At 48.2% G+C, this 24,276-nt stretch overlaps 1 protein-coding gene across 1 annotated transcript in view; it reads left to right on the plus strand.

The window, feature by feature from the left end:
• The window catches only part of SV2A (synaptic vesicle glycoprotein 2A), an 81,639-nt gene continuing 57,363 nt past the window's right edge, over positions 1-24,276 (plus strand). Inside the window, exon 1 of the mRNA XM_083166603.1 lies at positions 1-230. The gene's annotated coding sequence lies outside the window, so the exon portion shown is untranslated. The remainder of the gene's footprint in view (positions 231-24,276) is intronic.

A 24,276-nucleotide genomic window follows, 5' to 3' on the forward strand; every position in this document is an offset into this window, starting at 1 on the left:
AGCTACACATCAACGCTCTCTGCACTACCCCCCTATTTCCCTGCGCGGAGTGGTATCACCCTGTGCTCTGCTGTAAGGGCAGGAAGAGGCTTCTCTTCCTCTGCTCTCTATCTGGTACCCAGAGTCCCAGTAGCAGCAGCATCCTCATCCCAGCAGCATCCTCCCAGCAGCAGCAGCATCCTCCCACAGAGGCATCACTGGGACCCACAGCCACATCCGCCAGGCACCAGGTAACTATGTCACCCCTATGCCCCTTCTGCATTGCACTGTCTATTAATAGTCAATTCATTCTGCTTTTCAATGGTGTGGCCATTTTGTCCTGGAAATCCTTGACCCTGTGTCTATATGGTCATATATGTGATGTATGTCCCTGGCAGCTGTGATTGCCACGTCAGACACCGACCCCTGGTGCTTCCTGTGCTGGATATACTATGACCTTGGGATGTGTGCTGGGGACACTGTATACTATTGTTTCTGTATTGTTACCCCTGGTATTACATGCTGGCAGTCTGTGGCTCACCTCTGTGTATGCGGGCAATGTGTGTATAATCTTCTTGTACATACACCTGTGCTTGCAGCGTGCGCTGTGCGGGGAATGCAGCTATAAAAAGCACAACGTTACATTGGCGTCTATAAATACTATGCAGGGACCCGGGGGGGGGGGGGGGGGGTTCCATTACACGTCCTCATGTATGATGGACGGAAGGTTCTGTGGGACATGGTATCTGGCCTGACATGGTTATTATCAGTTATATTAACTATAATCCATCTATCTATTCATCCATATATCCATCCATCTATCTATCTCATATCTATCCATCCATCCATCTATCTGATATATATCTATCCATCCATCTATCTCATATCTATCCATCTATCTGATATCTATCTATCCACCCATCTCATATCTATCTCATATCTATCCATCCATCTATCTATCCATCCATCCATCTCAAATCTATCTATCTATCTATCCATCCATCTCATATCTATCCATCCATCCATCTCATATCTATCCATCTATCTATCTCATATCTATCTATCTATACATCCATCTATCTCATATCTATCTATCCATCCATCTATCTATCCATCTATCTCATATCTATCTATCTATCCATCTATCTATCCATTCATCCATCCACCTATCTCATATAAATCCATCTATCTATCTATCCATCTATCTATCTATCCATTCATCCATCCATCCACCTATCTCATATCTATCTATCCATCCATCCATCCATCCATCAATCTCATATCTATCTATCCATCCGTCCATCTATATATCTCATATCTATCTATCTATCTATCTATCTATCCATTCATCCATCCACCTATCTCATATCTATCTATCCATCCGTCCATCTATATATCTCATATCTATCTATCTATCTATCTATCTCATATCTATTCATTCATCTATCTATATCATATCATATTTATCGTTCTATCTATATCATATCATATCTATCTCACATGTATGTATGTATCTATCTCCCGCATATCTATCAATCCATCTATCTCATACTGTATCTCTCTATCTATCTATCTATCTATCTATCTATCTAATACCTATCCATCCATCTCATATGTATGTGTGTATGTATCTATGGAATATCTTTCTATCTCTCTCATATCTATCTATCCATCCATCTATCTATCTATCTCATATCTATCCATCTATCTGATATCTATCCATCCATCTATCTATCTATCTATCTCATATCTATCCATCTATCTGATATCTATCCATCCATCTATCTATCTATCTATCTCATATCTCTCTCATATCTATCTATCCATCTATCTATCTCATATCTACCTACCTACTGCATATCTCTCCTGTGCGGGGTAGGACAGGATGACCTTGCCTCTGTGTACAGTAGTAGGGGGCTGGGATGGACTGCTGCCTACCTGCTCAGTTTGGATCATACAGACCCCACTACTGGGAGGGCCGCAGCTCCCTGCTCAGAGCCTGAGGCCATTCATAGACTAATAACAGCCTATTAATAATACAGAGCTCACCCATATGCAGCAACAGGAATATCATACAACGCACCTGACAGGGGCAATTCACAAAATAATTAGTATTCATCAAAAGGGGCAATTTTCAGCCCCAATTAATCTTCTGCCATCATCTGCCCCAGACATGGCGGCCCTGGACCAGCGATCCGGTATAACATAGTGTAACCATTATCACGGCATCATCCCTCACCCAATGCCTGGTGACTGCAGTCACGACACACAACTACTGACGGAGAACGCGTTATGTATGTTCTATGGCTTCCAGTGCCTCTGTGCTGCAGGGCCGGCTCTACCACTAGGCAGCTTTAGGCAGCTGCCTAGGGCGCCAGGATCTAGGGGGGCACCACCAAGTCTGCCTAGCAAAAAATCAAGGATGTCTGTGAGGATCCTTGTTGTACTAAATGCAGGTGATTGCTGTGGAACCTCTACGACCTCACTTCCATACTTCCTCTTGAGGCATACTTTCCTATTTTGCTGCCTTCTCTTCCTGTACTCTGTTGTGGGTGGCAAAGGGGAGGGTGCTGGGGGCCTCCAGAGAAAGCAGGGGTCTTTCCCACCTACCTGAGGGTCTGGGAAGACCACTCAATTTTGGGAGGCTCCCTGCCATTCCAGAATGTTAGGCAAGCATGCATTGATGTTGGAATATGGTTATTGGTGGCATTATGGGGTAGGGGGGGGGGAGTGGCAGTAGGTTGAAGTTTTGCCTAGGGTGATGAGAAGCCTTACACCGGCCCTGCTGTGCTGTCATAGCTGGGGTCCCCTGAACATACGTATTCCGGCCTTGTACTGTTATGTATGATGCGGGGGCAGTAATGAGCTTTCAGTGCATGGTTAGGCAAGGCAGTGTTTATCTAGCTCTTGTGGCACTACAAGTCCCAGCATGCCATGGGACTGAGTTTAGGCTGGCGAGAGATAAAGTGTAGAAGTTTACCATAGCACCCAATCACAACTTGCATTATGTATCTATTTCGGTTTATGAAATGACACAAGCTGATTGTTTTTTTTTTTGGTCAACTTTATCTCTCTCCAAGATTCTATACATCTACCCAATAGACTCAGTGTTTCAGATCCTGGCACTGCTTCCGCCCAATGAATGGCACCTGATTGCCTGTGACCCGTACACATGAGTCTGTTTGTTCCCCTCCCCCTTCTCACAGGAATGTAATGCATATATTACCTAGCAGCAGGGTAGAGGGAATTGTCAGGGTGCTGAGACGTTTGATGGATACGACTATACACTTACATGAATGCAGTGTTCCAGGATGTGGCTGACGGAATGAGTTCTGTGTGTCTAGCCTCGGGCCGGAGGGTAGCACTGTACAGCAGATAGTACATGGTTTATTTGATTGACATTGCACTTTAGCTTGTTTTGTGGTATTGCATTGTCGTTTTGTGTTTAGGCCCTGACCAGGGTAGTGCCATTGGATACCACCTAAGGGTACGGTGCTGTTGCCTGCGTCCCAACAGTCTGATTTTCTGCAGGACAGTCCTGCCATCCCACGAACCTGATTTCTGGGGGATGCTCACATTGTGGGGACAGGTGCGAGAATTCTAAAATGGGTGCAAACCTGCGCTATAGATTTATACCCCTTTCAGACATATTAACTGGGATTTTAGACCCGGTTCAAGTTTTTAAAAATCCCGGGTCCATTGCAGGTGCGCAGGACCCGGGATTTTAGAGGACTAAAATCCCGGGTAGAGCCTTTCAGACATACGCTAGTCCCGGGATTGTGCGCGTGCATGTGAAAAATTCCGTATGTCTGAAAGGGGTATTATTGGATCTGGCAGCCATTGCTGGGATCACATACAATACATTGGGGCAGATGTATTAAGCGTTAACAAGAGATAAATGCAAGTGTGATAAGGAGAGATAAACGTCCAGCCAATCAGCTCCTTACTGACTTTTTTCAAACACAGCCTGCAACATGGCAGTTGGCAGGTGATTGGCTGGGTGTTTATCTCTCTTTATCACCCTTGCATTTATCTCTTGTTAATTGTCCCATTGTATGCAAAAAGGCGCGTATACCATGTATCGTATGCGATGCTGCCAGGTGGTACAGAGGGATTGTATGCGACTTCCCCCCCCCAGAGTATGGGGGGGAAGGGGGGGGGCTTTACATATTAGATCTCCAACAGACAGTCATGTGTTCATTCATTTGCTTAATGAGATGTCTTATTGTGTTTTTGTGTAAATTAAATGCCCTCGTTTATAATTATCATACTCTACTATTAGAACAGTTATAGTTATTCATTATTATAGATCTGTCAGCATTTCATTCATACTTGCCTACCTGACCCTCTCCATGCTCTGTTCCTAGACTTCCCTGGTAATGTATGATTGCCAGCACCTGTGGGGAGCTAGGTAAAGGTGTTTCACCACAGGTGCTGGCAATCATACATTACCAGGGAAGTCTAGGAACAGAGCATTTTCTCCCGGATAGAGGGGGTCAGGTAGGCAAGTATGATTTTGTTACATCTTCTCCCAGAAGGGGCTAGTCTGCATCCTGGTCCCCCTACCATTATCATTATTTACATGCTAATTTACAATGGGTCTGCAACTGATTAAACCAGGTGAGATGCTTTCATTTATCCAGCCCTGAACCTGTGTAAAAAATATATGTAGGCTTACCATACTGTCCCTAGTTGCCTACCCTCCTGCATTCTGCAGGATACTCCCTGAAATAGCAGCAATCATCCTCATTTTACCTAGCCCATATCATACTGTCACATTTTTTGGGGGGAAAATAAATGAGACAGATACATTTACATTGAATCATCAGTACCACTTCCCTAGCATAGTATATCTAACTGCTTTTGGGCTCATCTATATTTAGATCTAAAGGGGCATACACACGTAGAGATCTGTGCTTAGCAATTTTGCTGGTGTCAAGATCTCCCATGGAGAGCACATACACACGCAGAGATTTGTGCTAAGCAATTTTGCTTAAGCAAATATTTAAATAGTGTGTGGCCCATTAATGAGCTTGCTGGACTCATAGTTCAAAAGCAGAACCAATAGTTAAATAAAAACACATAAAAAAATAAAACTTTGTTACATTCAGAGCCCTTTCATCTGAATACTTACCTATCTTGACACGTAGGTAGGTCTCCTCCATCCATCCGTTGGTCCAGAAGAAATCCTGTTCGGGCTAACACTGGATAAGGCCATGGGGTAATACTGCAGGAGGCACAGGGGTTAACACTGGATTATGAGGTACAGGGGGTAACACTGGATTATGAGGCACAGGGGTAACGCTGGATTATGGGGAACAGGGGTAACGCTGGATTATGGGGCACAGGGGTAACTGGATTATGAGGCACATGGGGTTACATTAGAAGAGGCACAGGGGTATCACTAGATGAGGCACAGGGAGTAACACTGGAGAAGGCATAGGGGTAACACTGGAGGAGGCACAGGGGGTAACACTAGATGAGGCACAGGGGTTAACACTGGAGGAGGCACAGGGAGTAACACTAGATGAGACGGGTAACACTGGAGAGGAGGCACAGGGGGTAACACTGGATGAAGCACAGGGGGTTAACATGGTGCAGGGTGTACTGGACTCGGGGAGCTAACCTGGATGAGGGGCTGGGCGGGCGGCCATGCGGCGCTGACCGGGAGGAGGAGGGAGGGGAGGCCGCAGGGAAGGCTGTGAGTCCGGTGGTGGGCTGAGCACCTGAACCGGACTCAGGGAGCTCAGATGGATGAGGGGCTGGGCAGGTGGGCGGCCATGCGGCGGTGAAGCCTGCACTTACCAAGTTCAAGCGCAGGCTGCCACTTCACTCGTCTCCCTGTGCACATGGGAAATCAATGGGAGGGGCCAATGCTAACAAGGGGGAGTGGATTCAGGACGTGATCGTGGAAGCAGTCGTGTCCTATGTACACACGAAACATGAAATAAAGATATTCTAGGCAATTTCACTAGATTTTGTCAGCATGCACTGACTTACTAAGCAGGCGATGCTGATGTGTGGGACCACGCATCGGGATCGCCCAGAGCATACACACGGAGAGATTTGTGCTTAGTTTCTAATAAGCAATCTAGTAAGATTGCTTAGAAAATAGCACAAAATTGCTCCTTGTGTATGCCCCTTTAGTCATTTTAAAAGATTCCTCTCAGATGTAGCAGTACACACCCACACTTCTAGGTGCCACGTTCACAATCTCTTTTCCCAATCTCTCCATATATGGAACTAGACACGCCCTTTGGGTGGAGCATGACACGCCCCCTCAATGGGGCGCTGTGCAAAATTCTATTACTAACTATAATCTCCCTGAAACTAGTTTTCAAAAGTAGGCAAGTATGTTTAAACCACAACACTCATAATGAGTTACACAGGTTCTGGGGCTGGCTGACTACAAGCCTGCATGTCACCTGGTCTTAATCAGCCACAGAACCATGAGTGTCTAGGTTTAAAGCAGGGATGGGGAACCTTTGGCCCTCCAGCTGTTTTTGAACTACACATCCCAGCAGGACATCATCTTCTATTCTACCCAAATTGTCTATATATATACCTGTGCTTGTAGTCCTGGTTTTTGAGGAACGGTGATCTGTAGCAGAGGTAGCGCCGGATCAATAACATAACTCCTTACTTGCCTACCCTCCCAGAATGGCCGGGAGTCTCCCGAAAATTGGGGCCCCCTACCGGCCCCCCGGGAAGGTGGGCAAGTCTCCCACATTCCCCCCAGAGCCCCGCTTTCCCCCCCCCCCCAGAGATGGTGAAAGAAGTCCCCCCCAGAGATGGTGAAAGAAGTGCCGGAAATCACGGGTCCTGGGGCAGGACTAAAATGAAGCGATTCGCATCATTTCCTGCCATTTTAGCCATACACCCTTAAGGTGCGTACACACAGGGGCGATTTTGTGCAAAATCGCGGGAAATATGGTCGCTGAGCGACCATATTGCCCGCAATGGGAGTGTGCACCGGCGATATATCGCCAGGTGCGCGCTCCCGTTTTTGCCCCTGTGGTGATCGCTGGTCGCAGGAACATGCTCCTGCGACCAGCTGATTACCACTGCCGGGCTCCCCCCGGCAGTTTCTTTTTCATCAGCAACCATCTCTGGTCGCTGATGTAAAGTAGAAACTGAGCAATATATCTCCCCCGTGTGTACACAGCATTACTCGCGGACCCGCAAATTGAAGCGTGGCTTGTCTTGTTTTTACTACACATCCCAGCATGCCCCTGCAACAGTTTTAGTATGGCCAAATAGCAAAACTGTAGCAGGGCATGCTGGGATGTGCAGTTCAACAACAGCTGGAGGTTCCCCATCCCTTGTTTAAAGAGACAGTATGGTAAGCATAATCATAGGTGTCATGGATTAAAGGGATATTATGGAGGTGATACATACCTCCCAACATGACCCTTCCCAGGAGGGACACAATGCTCTGCTGCTGCACTTCCCTCTTAATGCATGATTGCCATCACCTGTGTTGAACAGGTTAATTGCTAAGAAAGTTCTTCCAGCACAGGTGATGGGAACCATATATTAATAGGGAAGTCCAGGAGCAGAGCAATGTGTCTCTCCTGGGGAGGGTCATGTTGGGAGGTATGGAGATAGAGGAACATCTCGCAAACACAGAGGTTGCAGCCCCAGGGCTGCGAATCAGCAATGCTAACCACTGTGCCAATACACATTTGTAACTGAGATGGGAGTTAGCAGCTGCTGGGCCTGTGAGTATAAGTGCTTGTTATTTGCATCACAGAGGTGCAGTGGCTCAGTAGGCCTATAAATAAGCCATCACCGCCATGGTCCTCGCACATTGTTACACACCTTCCGCCCTCGCTCGTACTGCTCTAAGAATAGATCACTCCTGATATACACATGTGTTAGTGGGAAGGAACGGCGTGCTGCCTGCCCGGGGATAACACTTGTGCATATCGCCAGCGCAACACGTATGTTGTAAGAATACGTGCGTGTGGAAGATCTTGTTTTAACTCTTTGCGGCGGTGGCTGCTTTTGCTCACACCAAACTTTATGGGGTCTAGGTGTGGGAACCCCCTGTTGCCATTATGTGAAATATGTCTAGGGTGGTAGAGCCGTATACATCCACACAGGTAACACAAAGTTGCCTGAAGGCGACTACACACTTCAGGGGTAGGTAGGAAATCAGTACGGCTTTTGGTATAACGGTGGAACTATACATCCCAGCATGTCCTGACACTATTTTACTATTAGGGTATGCTGGCGTGTAATTCCACAGCAGGTGGCGACAGAGGTGCTCGGGGACTGCGTGGGTCTGTGACAGCGGCACTTGGGTACTGTGTGGACTGCATGGGTCTGAGACAGCGGTACTTGAGGACTGCATGGGTCTGTGACAGCGGCATTCGGGGACTGCATGGTTCTGTCAAAGCGGCACTTGGGGACTGCATGGGTATGTGACCGCTGCACTTGAGGACTGCATGGGTGTGTGACAACGGCACTTGGGGTGGCGTGGTTCTGTGACAGCGGCACACGGGACTGCGTGGGTCTGTGACAGCGGCACTCGGGGACTGCGTGGGTCTGTGACAGCGGCACTTGGGGACTGTGTGGTCTGTAACAGCATGGGTCTGTAACAGCAGCACTTGAGGACTGCGTGGGTCTGTGACAGCGGCATTATGGGAATGCGTGGGTCTGGGGGGAATTAGCCACAAATATTAAATAATAAACGGGAGCCTAAAACTTTCACCAGAGAGATAAAATTTAATGTTGATGTTGTCATACATCTATGCCAGGGCTGGGCAACACCGGCCCTCCAGATGTTAGTGAACTACACATCCCAGGGTGCTTTGCATTAGTTTTGCTATGTGGCCATGCTGAAACTGATGCAAGGCATGCTGGGATGTGTAGTTCACTAACATCTGGAGGGCCGGTGTTGCCCAGCCCTGATCTATGCAGTCCTGGAGTGCCGCCTCCAGAAATGTCTGTTCACCTGTACTGGGAGTGTGTAAAGAAGGAGGTGGAGCTGTATGGGGAGTGTGTACAGCAGGAGGAGGTGCTGTACGGGAAGTGTGTATGGCAGGAGGTGATGCTGTGCAGGAAGTATGTACGGCAGGAGGTGATGCTGTGTGGGAAGTGTGTACGGCAGTAGGTGGCACTGTGCGGGAAGTGTGTACGGCAGGAGGTGGTGCTGTGCGGGATGTGTCTACGGAAGGAGGTGGCACTGTAGGGGAAGTGTGCACGGCAGGAGGTGGCTCTGTACGGGGAGTGTGTGCAACAGCAGGGGAGTGTGTATGGCAGGATGCGGCTCTGTACTGGTAGTGTGTACTGCAGGAGGCAGTGTTGTATGGGGAGTGTGTACGGCAGGAGATGGCTCTGTACTGGTAGTGTGTACTGCAGGAGGCGGTGGTGTACGAGGAGTGTGTACGGCAGGAGATGGCGTTGTATGGGAAGTGTGTACGGCAGGAGGTGGCTCTGTATGGGAAGTGTGTACGGCAGGAGGTGGCTCTGTATGGGGAGTGTGTATGGCAGGTGGTGGCTCTGTACGGGGAGTGTGTATGGCAGGCGGTGGCTCTCTACGGGGAGTGTGTGCGGCAGGTGGTGGCTCTGTACGGGGAGTGTGTGCGGCAGGCGGTGGCTCTGTACGGGGAGTGTGTGCGGCTGGCGGTGGCTCTGTACGGGGAGTGTGTACAACAGGAGGTGGCTCTGTACGGTGAGTGTGTACGGCAGGAGGTGGCGATGTACGGTGAGTGTGTACAGCAGGAGGCGGCGCTGTATGGGAAGTGTGTACGGCAGGAGGTGGCGATGTACTGGAAGTGTGTACGGCAGGAAGCTGTGCTGTACAGAAATTGTGTATGGCAGGAGGTGGTGATGTACTGGAAGTGTGTACGGCAGGAGGTGGTGATATACGGGGGAGTGTAGGTGGCAGGAAGAGGTGCTGAACAGAAAGTGTGTACAGCAGGAGGAGGTGCTGTACAGTGAGTGTGTACAGTAGGAGGTTGCTCTGTACGGGAAGTGTGTGCAGCAGGAAGTGGTGCTGTATGGGGAGTGTGTACGGCAGGATGTAGCTCTGTACTGGTAGTGTGTACTGCAGAAGGCGGTGGTGTGCGGGGAATGTGTACGGCAGGAGGTGGCGCTGTATGGGAAGTGTGTACGGCAGGAGGTGGCGCTGTACGGGAAGTGTGTACAGCAGGCGGTGGCTCTGTACGGGGAGCGTGTACGGCAGGAAGTGGCTCTGTACTGGAAGTGTGTGCTGCAGGAGGCGGTGGTGTACGGGATGTGTGTACGGCAGGAGGTGGCGCTGTACGGGAAGTGTGTACGGCAGGAGGTGGCTCTGTACGGGGAGCATGTACGGCAGGCGGTGGCACTGTACGGGAGTGTGTATGACAGGAAGTGGCTCTGTACTGGAAGTTTGCTGCAGGAGGCGGTGGTGTACAGGAAGTGTGTACAGCAGGTGGTGGCGCTGTGCGGGAAGTGTGTACGGCAGGAGGTGGCGCTGTGCGGGGAGTGTGTGCAGCAGCAGGAGATGATGCTGAATGAGGAGTGTGTATGGCAGGATGCGGCTCTGTACTGGTAGTGTGTACTGCAGGAGGCGGTGTTGTCTGGGGAGTGTGTACGGCAGGAGGTGGCGCTGTATGGGAAGTGTGTACGGCAGGATGCGGCTCTGTACTGGTAGTGTGTACTGCAGGAGGCGGTGGTGTACGTGGAGTGTGTACGGCAGGAGGCGGTGGTGTACGTGGAGTGTGTATGGCAGGAGGTGGCTCTGTTCGGGGAGTGTGTACGGCAGGAAGTGGCTCTGTAAGGAAAGTGTGTACGGCAGGAGGTGGCTCTGTACGGGGAGTGTGTACGGCAGGAGGCGGTGCTGTATGGGAAGTGTGTACGGCAGGAGGTGGCGATGTACTGGAAGTGTGTATGGCAGGAGGCGGTGCTGCCCAGGAAGTGTGTATGGCAGGAGGTGGCGATGTACTGAAAGTGTGTACGGCAGGAGGCGGTGGTGTACAGGGAGTGTGTACGGCAGGAGGCGGTGCTGTACGGGAAGTGTGTACGGCAGGAGGTGGCGATGTACAGGAAGTGTGTATGGCAGGAGGCGGTGGTGTACTGGGAGTGTGTACGGCAGGAGGTGGCACTGTACGGGAAGTGTGTACGGCAGGCGGTGGCTCTGTACGGGGAGTGTGTACGGCAGGATGTGACGCTGTACGGTAAGTGTGTATGGCAGGAAGTGGCTCTGTACGGGAAGTGTGTATGGCAGGAGGTGGCTGTGTACGGGGAGTGTGTACTGCAGGAGGCGGTGCTGTATGGGAAGTGTGTATGGCAGGAGGTGGCGATGTACTGGAAGTGTGTACGGCAGGAGGCGGTGATGTACGGGGGAGCGTGTGCAGCAGGACGAGGAGGTTGTGAACAGGGAGTATGTACAGCAGGAAGTGGGGCTGATTTGCTGGTGGTTTATCACTCTCCATTTTATCACTTTTTAAGCTTAGTACATCTGGCCAAGGGACGCTCCAAAATATTTCTCCTTTGAATTCCGTAACATGCATCTTATTTTCTAATGCCCCCTATTCCCGCTGCCTCTCCAAATAATGCAGAATACAAGGTGAAAACCCCAAACTGGCTTGCGCCTAGTGAAATCCGCTCCTGTCAGCTGGAAAGGGACAATGTACTGGGAAGATTTGCTGCACAGCATTAATACAGTACACTGCCTACACAGAGAGCCGCCAGCACGGTGATGTGACATGAATTTTAACACCAGAACGTCGCTGTCTTGCAGTCTTGCCTGGGTCACTGTGACGGAGCCATTAATCACGGGCTGGGGACAGCAGGACAACCCCAGTTGCGGTTCCGTCAGCAGCTGTCCTTGTATGAAGCAACCGGGTCAGCGTAACCTTGTGCATACGATTACAGAGGCACGTTACTGCTTCCGTGGGGAGCGGTGAGACTGCTGGAGCGCTAAGTCTATTCCTTGCACTGGGACCGGCACTGACACACATTGACGCGTCGACTATGGAGCCATAACGTAATTGCACTTTTGGAAATGTAACCGGAGATGTAGCAGACATTAAACTGCTTCAGGCCTTTGATTTGTTTTCAACTACTGTCATTGAGAAACAATTACGTGCCTCAGACACATGTGCTGGTCTCATTTTAGCAAACAATGAAATGATACTTCTTGTAACCCCCAGTGTTCCTCCCCACCAGCCCGATTCCGGTGGGAGTGTTCTTCAGCTGCCCCGATTTGCCTAATCTCCCAGGAACCAGCCTCACAATGTCCCCCCCGGAGCCTCCCATGCCTTTCTGTAGCCGCCCTTGAAAGTGGGCAGTCTGGGAATGGCAATGACGCGATTTAGACCCCCCAACTTTTCAATGTTGGTAATATGGGCCCACGTTTACATCATTGCGCTTCTCTGAAGTCCCGCACCAACCACCCATGATGAGGCCATGCTCCATCCTTGGTCCAACACCATAAAAGCTGGATGGCTGGTATATTTATCTCTGTCCTCTTTATCTTTTTCCAACGCTTAGTAAATAGCTTCCTTAGACTTCTGCAGCAGGGGAAGAAGTGTCACAGTTTAGAAAGAGATAAATAATCAACTTCTAAGTGCACTGTTACAGGTTGGGTTTGGAAAATGACAGTTGTGAGCAGATTGGTTGGTACTGTACCATACCTCCCTCCACTCTATCTCTAGTGATTGAGGCACCGTGGTAATGTGTCTCATGCCTTAGTCAAATTAGTAGTTCCTGCTTTATAGATCCGCTTTATTCTGGTAAACATAAGTTCAGTGCTCAAAATGGCTGCCACCACTGCACCTAGCCAACACGTAAACTTCTAACCCCTTGGGCCTATCTTCTGGAATATCCCTAAGGAGGCAGGACAGGTCGTTGAAATTGGTTCGATCTTGCCTAAAGTAGAACAATTAGGAGCAATGCCTGGTATTGGCATTCATAGTCTTGAACAGCCTTGCAAAAGGGGTACTACAGTAAGGCATAATGTGCATAAGGAACACTACTGTGTGATGTAATGTGAATAAGGTTGCAATACTGTGTGGCGTAATTTGAATAGCGGGTACTATTATGTGGCTGAGAGAGGGGTTTGGGTTAGAGGCGGAACTAGTGGTGCTAGGGAACACCAGCCCAAGTTTTGCCTAGGGCATCAAATTGGCTTGGACCATCACTGGTGTGGAGCTAGTAGAGGGATTTGCAGACTGGTGGGGGGTGTGGGGGCAGCGCAGGGATTTGAAGATTGGTGGGGGGGATGTGGAAGCAGTAACCTCTCATAAGCAGGACCCTCTTCCCTCATGTACTTTTCCTTCTCTTACTTAAACCATCTTTGATGGCACCAAAACCTGTCGTTCTCCGCCCCCCCCCCCCCCCCCTGATACTTATCCCAGTGCCACCTGCTGATGCAGCTGTAGTTATGTAGCCTGTACTTGTCCTGTAACGGCGTCCTATATTACAGGGTTTGTATTGGCACATGACCAATGTTGATGCACCAAAACCCATCCACCTCCCATCACCAATTGTGTCATTGGGGTCATTGTGCATTGACTACTAAACATGGATGTTTGTACAATAGTGATGCACAATTTCGTCTGTACCCGTGTTCTCTGAGTAGCAAACTAACATTGGCAAAAGCATCGATGGTGTGAAATATCCAAAGATGGAAAGCCATCGGTCACCATTGCTTTCTTATATCTCTTCCTCCACCTGATCCTATTTTGTTTTTAGCAAAAATTATTTTGCTCTTCCAGAAAAAGTGTGAAGCGCGGCGTTATCCTAATTCCTGCTAATGCGTGGTAGATGCAGGCAGAGCTACGAGAAGCAGCTTGTATACAGCATGTTTCAGTATAGCGCCCCCTATCGTCACTAATACATAAAGATCCCTGTCTACCTCCATGCCTCCCGCTCGCAGGATCTGAGACTGCATAATAACACCATGGAACTGAGCCAGAATCGTTTCCCAAAGGAGGAAAAAGATTTAGCAATCCATAACAAAGCAACCAGAGAAAGATTACGGAGCTAAGAGACTTCATATTACTAAAATATGGGTTTTTGTAATAAAAAGCTGCAACTCAATTATGTGCCGTGTGGATTGATTACCCAGAAGTCTCTGCAGCTGCCTATGCAGAAAGAGATTCACTGTGCCACAGACCTGCCGGGCTTTGTGTCATTGGGCAATTGTAACCAGAGGGGGGTGTAACACCTCTGCAGATGGGAGGGGCTTATCAATGTAAATTCTGCCCTTTTCACTCCTTCAACTTTGGTTGAATCGCAAGGGAAATTGAAGATCATGATCCGAAGAAATTATGGCCCTTATTCAGATCTGATCGCAGTACAAATTTGTTCTCAAAATGGGCAAAACCATGTGCACCGCAGGTGGGGCAGATGTAACATGGGCAGATAGAGTTACATTTGGGTGGGGTGTGCTGAAACTGAAATCTAAATTGAATTGTAAAAATAATGCAGCCAGTATTTAACCTGCACAGAAACAAAATAACTCACACAAATCTAACTCTCTCTCTATACATGTTACATCTGCCCCACCTGCACTGCACATGGTTTTGCCCATTTTGAGAACAAATTTGTACTGCGATCTGATCTGAATAAGGGCCCATATGCTACAATATAAAATATAAAATAAAACTGGCCCTGACCAACTGAGCTTACAATCTAAGAGGTGTAGTGAATGAATAGAAAAGGGGGAATGATGACGGAAGCTTGTGATCGGGCCAGCACTACCATAACTCAGCTAAAATACTGAGGGGCCTATTTATGACCGTCAGACCAAACACTTTGTTTTGGGAGGATTTATGAATTTTATAGTATCAAGGCTATTTCACAATGGGTGGATACCCATTATTGTCCCATTATGCTTGCAAAAGGGGTACTACAGTAAGGCATAATGTGCATAAGGGACACTACTGTGTGATGTAATGTGAATAAGATAAGGTTGCAATACTGTGTGGCATAATTTGAATAGTGGGTACTATTATGTGGCTGAGAGAGGCCTTAGTCAGAGGCAGAACTAGTGGTGGTGCAAGGGAACACCAGCCCAAATTTTGCCAAGGGCATCAAATTGGTTTGGACCATCACTGGTGTGGAGCTAATGTAGGGATTTGCAGATTGGTGGGGGGGGGGGGGGGTGGAGCTAATGTAGGGATTTGCTGATTGGTGTAGGGGATGTGGAAGCAGTAGCCTCTCACAAGCAGGACCCTCTTCCCTCATGCACTTTTCCTTCTCTTACTTAAACCATCTGATGGCACCAAATCCTGTCGTTCTCCGCCCCCCTGATACTTATCCCAGTGCCGCCTGCTGATGCAGCTATGGTTATGTAGCCTGTACTTGTCCTCTAATGGCGTCCCATATTACCTATGCATACACTTTTCCTGTTATGCTGGTGGGATAACAGCAGAGAGTGTGCTCCTATTATACTATTAGAATGCAGAGATCTGGCCTGGAGGTACTTATTGCAGGCAGGACCTGGTATCTTCTATCTGTCACTGATGGACAGAGTACAGAGCCCGCACACTGCGCTCTGATATCAGTACCATCTTATAACATAATCTGTACTGCCGTGACCAGACTTTTGATCCGATTACCTGTCCCTTCCCATTTACAATACGGGGGTGGTTATAGACAACAAATTGACAGAGTGAAGTAAATATCAATATTACATTTGTAGGTCTGATATTTAATCATAATAATATCGGAAATGACATTGCAATGTGTGTATTATTTCCCTGATAGAGTTATATTGGTATTACTTTCCTGACTCCATCACTCTACTTCCATTTTGTTTGGAGCTCCATCTTGCAGTGCTGGTTGTGTAATGAGAAGCCACTAGGCCCCCGGGGGACAATTGCATGTCCCTGCGGCCTCTCTCTATGTGTGTTCTGTTCAGCGTGCTCAGAGGGAATGTGGAAGCGTGTTGTTGTAAGCAGGCCCTGAGAGGCTGGCAGTCAGAGAGAGAGAGAGATGTACTCGTCCTGGCCTGTTTGGTCGCGTTGCGGAGATATGCACAGAGGGACGCCATGTCCACCAGTGAGCTTACTGGCTAGAGGCACGCTCAACGCAATCCCCAGCCCTCCAATGAGACCGCTAAACCAGTATAAAATGGATGCACAACCCCATTGGAGGCTACTTCAGATTTTGACACCATTAGAGGCCCATTTATTAATAATCACTTTTGCAATACAATCTGGGTGTGATATTAGCTCCCAGAGTTCATTGCAATAAGCGATGATAGCAACAGCATTTATCAAAGAGCAGTGACGGCACTGGGGTTGGTGACACCTGGTGCTTCAGAGACACCCTGCATGCAACGAAGCATAAATGAAGGACAGCCCGCTTGTCCAATCAGGAACTGGTTGTCAAGCTAGCAATTTAACGCTATACAGGCCCCGCCCTTCTCCATGGATCAACAGTTCACAATGATCCACAATGATGATCAGCGCCATGTTGCATTTAAAAGGTGGCTAGTATGCCAGCAGGTCATGGAAATGACGCGGAATTTGAATAGAACGTTAATGAGACTCCGCATTAGTTCATTGCATCAGTCCTTAGATCATCATGAAACGCGTTCTGTCCTTTCTTAGAAACAACCGGCAGAGCGCGGTGAAACAGATTTCCCACAATGCCATTTAAAATCCCCTCAAATCCCTTTTCTTAAATAGAGTTGTGTAATCCTCAGAAAGCCATTAGCATAGCTGGGACTGCTCGTACTGCGGTTCTGTGCTGCGTTCAGGATATTGCCGCAGGCAACGCTCTGCGACACGCCGGTCATTGCCGACCTCAAATTAAATATTCTATGTGTTTACTTTTATATAGAACAGCCACTGCCATGGTGTGTAACCATAGGTAATATAACTCAGTATTGCATTCAGGTGTGGTCTAGAGGTTGACACATGGAAATGTCGACAGGAGTTTTTTGGGGTGTCAATGTCACCATTCCTGATCAGAGTTCAAGTGCATGGTAAAGTTTTAAAAAATGAAAAATGTGAATTTTTAGGGGGTTTTTTTGTTATAAAATCCACTTAAATGACTATTATACTCAGTGGTTCTGGTCAGAGTGTCAATACTTGAATGTTGACAGGTCCTTAATATCAACTTTCATTACGTCGACACTGGAAATATATATTATATATATATATATATATATATATATTTCAACGGTAAAACATCTATTGTTATTTATTAGGTTAGGCTAAAATAAACTAAAAACAGTATGCCAATTTTATGGTGTCAACATGTTCGAGGTCAATATCATTGACATGTCGACATATTGACCATGTCAACGTTTATTGCTACATATTTCCTGCTGATGTAACGGCCATGTCAACATTCAGACTGTCAACAATCAGAAAGAGGGGGGGCCGAGACTACACACCCTGTAATGAGAGGTGCTACCTTGCTGAGATTTTTAGCTATATGCAAGACAGAGGGGGTTTGCAGGTGCACTGTGCAGTATTCCTCTTATAATTCATTTATGAGGATGTTAGCATACATTTGGCCAAATATATCTACCTGCCCACCACGTTAAGGTCTCCTCAACAATCAGAACCAGCTGACACTTGCTCACCTTTGTGGTGGGCCTGGAGCACCACACGATTTTCGGGTGCCTCCCAGATGTTATGGTGCAAGGTAGGCAAGTATAGGGCAGATGTATTAAGCCTGGTGAGATAAAGTAGAAGGTGATAACGCACCAGCCAATCGGCTCCCAACTGTCATTTTCCAAACATAGCTAATTGGCTGCTGCAATATCATTAGGGTTGCCTACCCTCCCAGAATGTCTGGAGGCTCCCAAATATCGAGTCCCTCTTCTGGCCCCCTGGAAAGGTGGGCACTCCGCCGGACCGCACCCCCCCCCCCCCGCCCCTTCCTTGGAGACCACCAAATTGAGGAGCGGGGCTTGATGATGTCGAGATCAGGCCTTCCCCCCCTTAAGTGCTGCTGATAGTCACCTCTCCATTTCACCAGGAGCTGCCCCATTGATGGAAGAAACAAAAATAATCAGATCTTTAGAATGTGAGAATGTCCCTGGAAACAGATGACTGTTGGCAGTTACTGGATTCTAGAGCGCGACACACTTGGCTGATAACGTTTCCTGACATTGGGACTGAGTCAGATTTAGGAGATAATCCAATATAGCAGCAAACAAGAAGGAATGTGCTGCTGGGACATACCATGTTGCAATGCCAGGGGTGCAAAGGCACGTACAGTACAGCACGTTCCATGTGCACACAGGGAAACACCGGCTGCTTCTGCACATTGCCAACAAATACTGCGCCTCTTTGTTTTGCTGCACATAATTAAGCAAGGGCGCGCCCCTTTTCCAACTCCAAACCTCTCTTTCTCTGCACATTTCACATCTGCGACACCTGCAGTTGCTCTTGTAAATTCTTATAAAAAAATTAAATACCAATGGTCTCATCAAATACATACTGGTGCTGGGGCTTCGGAGCTCAATCTGAATTGCAGAGATGAATCTGAAGGCCAATAACTTGCATGTGTGATTGGTGAGTGCCAGGAAGGGATCCTACAGATCCCTCTCCTGGTACTTTTTTTTTTGCAAAGTCTAGGCTACACTGGCAAACACCATCTAGAGAAGACCTCTGCTGTAGGGGCCCAAGCACCAGAATGCTTAACTTATGGGCCAAAGAGGTTGTCATGTGATCATCCCAGAACAGATCACATGATGCTTCCTCCGGCTCTCTCCCACTAAATCCCTGCCACCGAATTACGCTTAGGACACCCATTCATTTCCGATTGTGTTAAATACAATAATCGCTAATTTAGTACACGGCGTGGCGCAAACCATTTAAATTGCAAGTCCGAAGATAAATGGCGATACGATTCTAGAATTACAAAATAGTAATAATTATGATAATCGATGCAGACTAGTAATTATCCTCCTCTGCGTGAGCCAAGTCTAGATTGATCACGGCGAGACGTCAAACGCACCGGCTGATAACTTATTGTAATATAATCATGCTCGCTCTGTTCCGCAAATGGTCTTGGTCAGTGGCGTCACTAGGGTTGGTGTCACCCGGTGTACGAACTCATGGTGTCACCCCTCTCCTCCCCCCCCCCCCCCCCCCCCCCGCCCCGGCAACTTTGTGGAAGACGGAGAGTGGAAGCTTGTGCGCGCCGGAGGCGCGCAGAAAAATTGTGGGTGTGGCCTATCAGAAGGGGGCGTGGTCTGTACCATGAATGTATTGTGTACCTGCAGATTGCACATTTTAGGGAACTATACCCATTACACATGACCTAATGCCAATTACACATAATGCCGCACACGTGATGTCAGTTACACATTACGCCCCACACCGCAATGCTAATTACATGATACACCGCACTCTGTGATGCAAATTACACATCATGCCACACACCTTGATACCCATTACACCCCAAACTGTGATGGCAATTACCCAATGCTCCATACACCGTAATGCCCATGACGCCCCATACAATAATGCCCATTACACTGCACAATGTGATGTCCATTAAACATATGCCCCCACAGTGCCAGATACACATATGCCCCCACAGTGCCAGATACACATATGCCCCCACAGTGCCAGATACACATATGCCCCCACAGTGCCAGATACATATATGCCCCCGCAGTGCCAGAGACACATAAGCCCCCACAGTGCCAGATACACATATGCCCCCACAGTGCCAGATACACATATGCCCCCGCAGTGCCAGATACACATATGCCCCCACAGTGCCAGATACATATATGCCCCCGCAGTGCCAGAGACACATAAGCCCCCACAGTGCCAGATACACATATGCCCCCGCAGTGCCAGAGACACATAAGCCCCCACAGTGCCAGATTTTCCCCCACAGTGCCAAATACACATATGCCCCCACAGTTCCAGATATGCCCCCACAGTGCCAGAAACACATATGCCCCACAGTGCCACACATGCCCACACAGAACCAGATATGCCCCCAGTACCAGATATGCACACACAGTGCAATACATATGCCCCCCAGTGCCAGCCATATGCCCCCCAGTGCCACACATGCCCCACAGTGCCAGGTATGCCCCCCACAGTGCCAGGTATGCCACCCACAGTGCCAGCGGCAGCACTGCGCAACTCACCGTGCAGTGCTGGCTGGCTGGCCTGCTCAAGTTGTCTCTGACTCGAGTCCTGTAGTCTCTCCCCCTCCAGCCGCTGCTGCCTCCCACCGCGCGCTGCTGCTGCCGCCTCCCACGGCGCACCGCTGCTGCTGAGGGAGGGGAGGGAGAGGAAGGAGAGACACGGCGATGCGCTCCCCGCCCCTCCCCTCCATAGGGAATCTGCTGCGGCTGGGGGCGGCGGACCTGTACAGGGCACGCCCCCCGCCGCTTTGATTCGGGGAACTTTGATATGGCGGTACGGGGTATCGGCACACCCCGTACCGCCTAACCTGCAGCACTGGGTGTCACCCCACTAACTGGTGACACCCGGTGCGGACCGCACCCCCCGCACCTGCCTAGTGACGCCACTGGTCTTGGTGACGATCCGGAGTAAGGGGGCCTGTAGTGTACTCCTCTCCACATCAGCCTCACAGTATAGGCGCAGGGAGAGAGAAGCAGGGGGGTGCGTGGGAGTGGGGACTATGTACGCTCTGTGCGTAAGCTGGAGGTGTTGGTGCAGCTGCTGAATACCAATTGATTTCTTTTGTGTGGGACCACCTGGAAGAAGAGCAGCTACAGCATGCAGACTCTCCCCGCCGCCACATGACATACGTGATCCATCAGCTTTGTATGTTACTACTGTTTTTTTATATCACCAGATTCTGACTATTCAAAAAGGGGAGCCACACCTACTGCCACCCCAAACATCACTGTCCTGGACTCACTGACAGTCGATGTGACCCCTTCTCTTTGAAATTTGGACTGTGCAGCCCCACCTTTGTAACTGCCACTGGCAGGGAAGTCCAAGAACAGAGCATTTTGTACCTAATGGATTGGGCCATGTTGGAGGGTATGCTGATGCAACCTTTGTTCACACTCAAAGGCAGATGTATGAAGTAATGATAAGAGAGGAGTAGTGGGCCAGAGGAGTAGTGGCCCATGGCAACCAATCAGCTGCTCTGGATAATTGTATAGTATGCAAATTATAGATGTTACTTCACTGCTGATTGGTTGCCCTGAGTCACTTCTCTGACTCGCTTCTCTCTTATCACTGATTCATAGATCTACCCCTCAGGTCTAGATGAACAATGGTGCGGATGGGACTGCAGATCCAGGCCTTTACATAAAAATAGGTCCACCACCTTAATAACAACATTATCAGGACAATACATCCATATTACAATTTTATTTCTAATTTCCAGAGAGAGTTAGATTTGTGGTGAGTTATTTTGTTTCTGTGCAGGGCAAATACTGGCTGCTTTATTCTTACACTGCAATATAGATTTCAGTTGGAACACACCCCACCCAAATAAAAACCTCTGCAAATTTTATATCAGCCCCTAATTGTTATTAATTATATCAGCTGCAGCCCCTATCGCTTAGTGCAGGAATGGAGATCCTTTGGCTTCCAGGCCAGCTGTTGTTGAACTACACATCCCAGCATGCCCTGCAACAGTTTTAGCATGGCCAAATAGTAAAACTGTAGCAGGGCATGCTGGGATGTGTAGTTCAACAACAGCTGGAGGGCCAGAGGTTCCCCGTCCCTGGCCTAGTGTGTATGGGGCTTATAGCTGGGTACACACTAAGATTCTAAGGAACGATATGCAAGATAACCATAATGTCGTTACGGATATCAGCATGCATATTGTTCAGTGCATACCCAGTATATTGTTAATGATCCACCCTTACGTGGTGTGCAGGCTTCTTGTGGGCCCCTTCCTCTCTGGAAGCGCAGGAGATGTTGGCATTGTGCGCAAGCCTCCATGAGCATGGCGCCAGGCCACCCACCAACATGGAACTACTGCAACAGCGGTGCGGTTACTTATTATTATATGAGTGCAGGGTGAGTAGTGGGTGGGGCCCACCGGACCTGGGGGCCTGTGTTAAGTAAGCATATGTGAGGCGTGGCAAGTTTCCTCACATACACAAACCCGCCAATTCCAGAATGATCATGTACGCTCAGCCTATACTAATATGCTGCAATAATGGCATCGGTACAAGTAGTCCTTCTAGACATTTCTACACGTTGGTAAGGGCCACAAAATCAGAACCCATGTTGCACCAGACTAGGCCTGGAAATGAGGGGTTTCCATGGTGACAGATGATCTGGACCCCAGATGCTCTTGGTGACCATGTGGAAATCCTCCAGGTTTCCTTTGCTTTTGCTGCATGTAACATCTGCTGTCAGATCCTATCAGTCAGAGCAGTCTCTGTGCCTCTGAGCTTACTATCAGCTCTGTCACCACTTCCCATTAAACGCGCTCAGTGCTTTGTACTAAAACCCCCACCCTCAGTATATTCTTCCACATGGAACACCTGGTTAGGTGCAAGAATAATGTATGGAGAGACGTAGTGGAACATTCATTTGCTAAGAGTGCAATATGTTATTATATGCGTAGAAGGGGCCTTGGTTGCATAGTAGCAAATGTCCACAGAGCATCTTTGGAGAGAGAGAGAGAGAGAAAGTACCAACCAATCAGCTGATAACAGTCACTTTTCAAACACAGGGGCAGATGTATTAAGCCTTAACAGTAGATAAATGCAAGTGCGATAAGGAGAGATAAACATCCAGCCAATCACCTGCCAACTGCCATGTTACAGGCTGTGTTTGAAAAAAGTCAGTAAGGAGCTGATTGGCTGGACGTTTATCTCTCCTTATCATACTTGAATTTATCTCTTGTTAAGGCTTAATACATCTGCCCCACAGCTTGTAACCGGACAGTTAGGTGCTGTCATAAGCTACTGTAGCTGTTCGTAAGCTACTGGTGTGTACATACTGTGATATTCCTTTGCTATTGGACTTAAGATTCTATTGCTATGCAATCTTTGCTATTTCTGTACAATTTATATACAATTCATGCTATCTACATCGGATTTGCACTATACAGTCATTGCTGCACTGTCTATTTGGCTTTTTGATTTCAGCTGAATGGGAGTGCACATTGGCATCGAATCAGGATAGAAAGCTTAAATACATGTTCTCTCGCCATACCATGTATAAGCGATCCCGATTCGATTTTGACTATATAGTCAAAATCGAATGTCAAATTGTACCATGTGTACACTGCATAATTCTAAGCACTTTTAGACTCTATACTGGTGTTATGAGTCTCATTGAACACTGGACAATTTGTTCTCAAATGGACAAAACCATGCTGCATATGGGTGCCAGTCATTTACCCGACGTTGGGATCCTGACTGTCAAAACGCCGAAAACGGGGTGCCTGATGGTCAACCGTTATTTTCCCTCGTGGGGGTCCACGTGGCGAGCGCAGCAAACCCGCAATTGGCTTTTTTGCGCTCGCCATGCTGTCTGAGTCCGGGCAGTCGGGATCCCGACTGTCTGAACCCCATACTACACCCGCTGCATTGCAGGTGGGGCAGATGTAACATGCTGGCAGGAGAGCACATGGCTACTGAGCAGCTGGGTCAGATCAGTGATTACCAAGACCCTGGTGTGACATCCCAGATACCAAGAAGAGCCCTCTGCTGGCAGGAGAGCACACGGCTACTGGGCAGCTGGGTCAGATCAGTGATTACCTAGACCCTGGTATAAAATACCATATACAACTGAGTCAGCTCAGCCACATGTCTCGGTGTCCTCTATCTCTAATGCAGCAGTAATAGACAGTAAGGGGAAAATGTACAAAAGATGGATTGTTCAGCGTTATAGTTTATGAGATAAGTTGCACATTTACTAACAGATGACATTACATTTAAAATTTATAGTACTAAATAAGGAATCTGCACAGGTGACAGAATAAGTGTAGGATTAGGCTGTGAGCCAGCACCTGATACAGAGAAATGACGCCTTGTACTTTTATTACTTACTCTACCAATACAGAGTTTTCCCAACTAAAAAAAAAAACTGTTTGGTGCTAGAACCTTGGTCTCCCCATCACTGACCAGGGCAGTATCAGGCTACTAGCCCAGTGAGCCAGCACAGGATATAACACATGACCAGTGATGGCAGAGTACAAGGCTGGCTGTAATGTTACGCTATAGACTGTTGTTAGGCTAGATGATAACAATACGGAAAATCACCTGCTTCTAGTATCACCTCCCACGGCTCAGTCAGTATATCGGTAGGTACTTGGTATGTCATGGTGGTGGAGACTGGAGTTCGAATCCCACAGTGGTTTGTTCTCTGTTCAATGGTATAAACAGAGGATTTTGTTGGTGTATTGATTTTGCTTAGTGCTATAAAA

The sequence above is a fragment of the Crinia signifera genome, chromosome 12 (assembly GCF_055691185.1).
Source record: "Crinia signifera chromosome 12, ASM5569118v1, whole genome shotgun sequence".
NCBI lineage: Eukaryota > Metazoa > Chordata > Amphibia > Anura > Myobatrachidae > Crinia > Crinia signifera.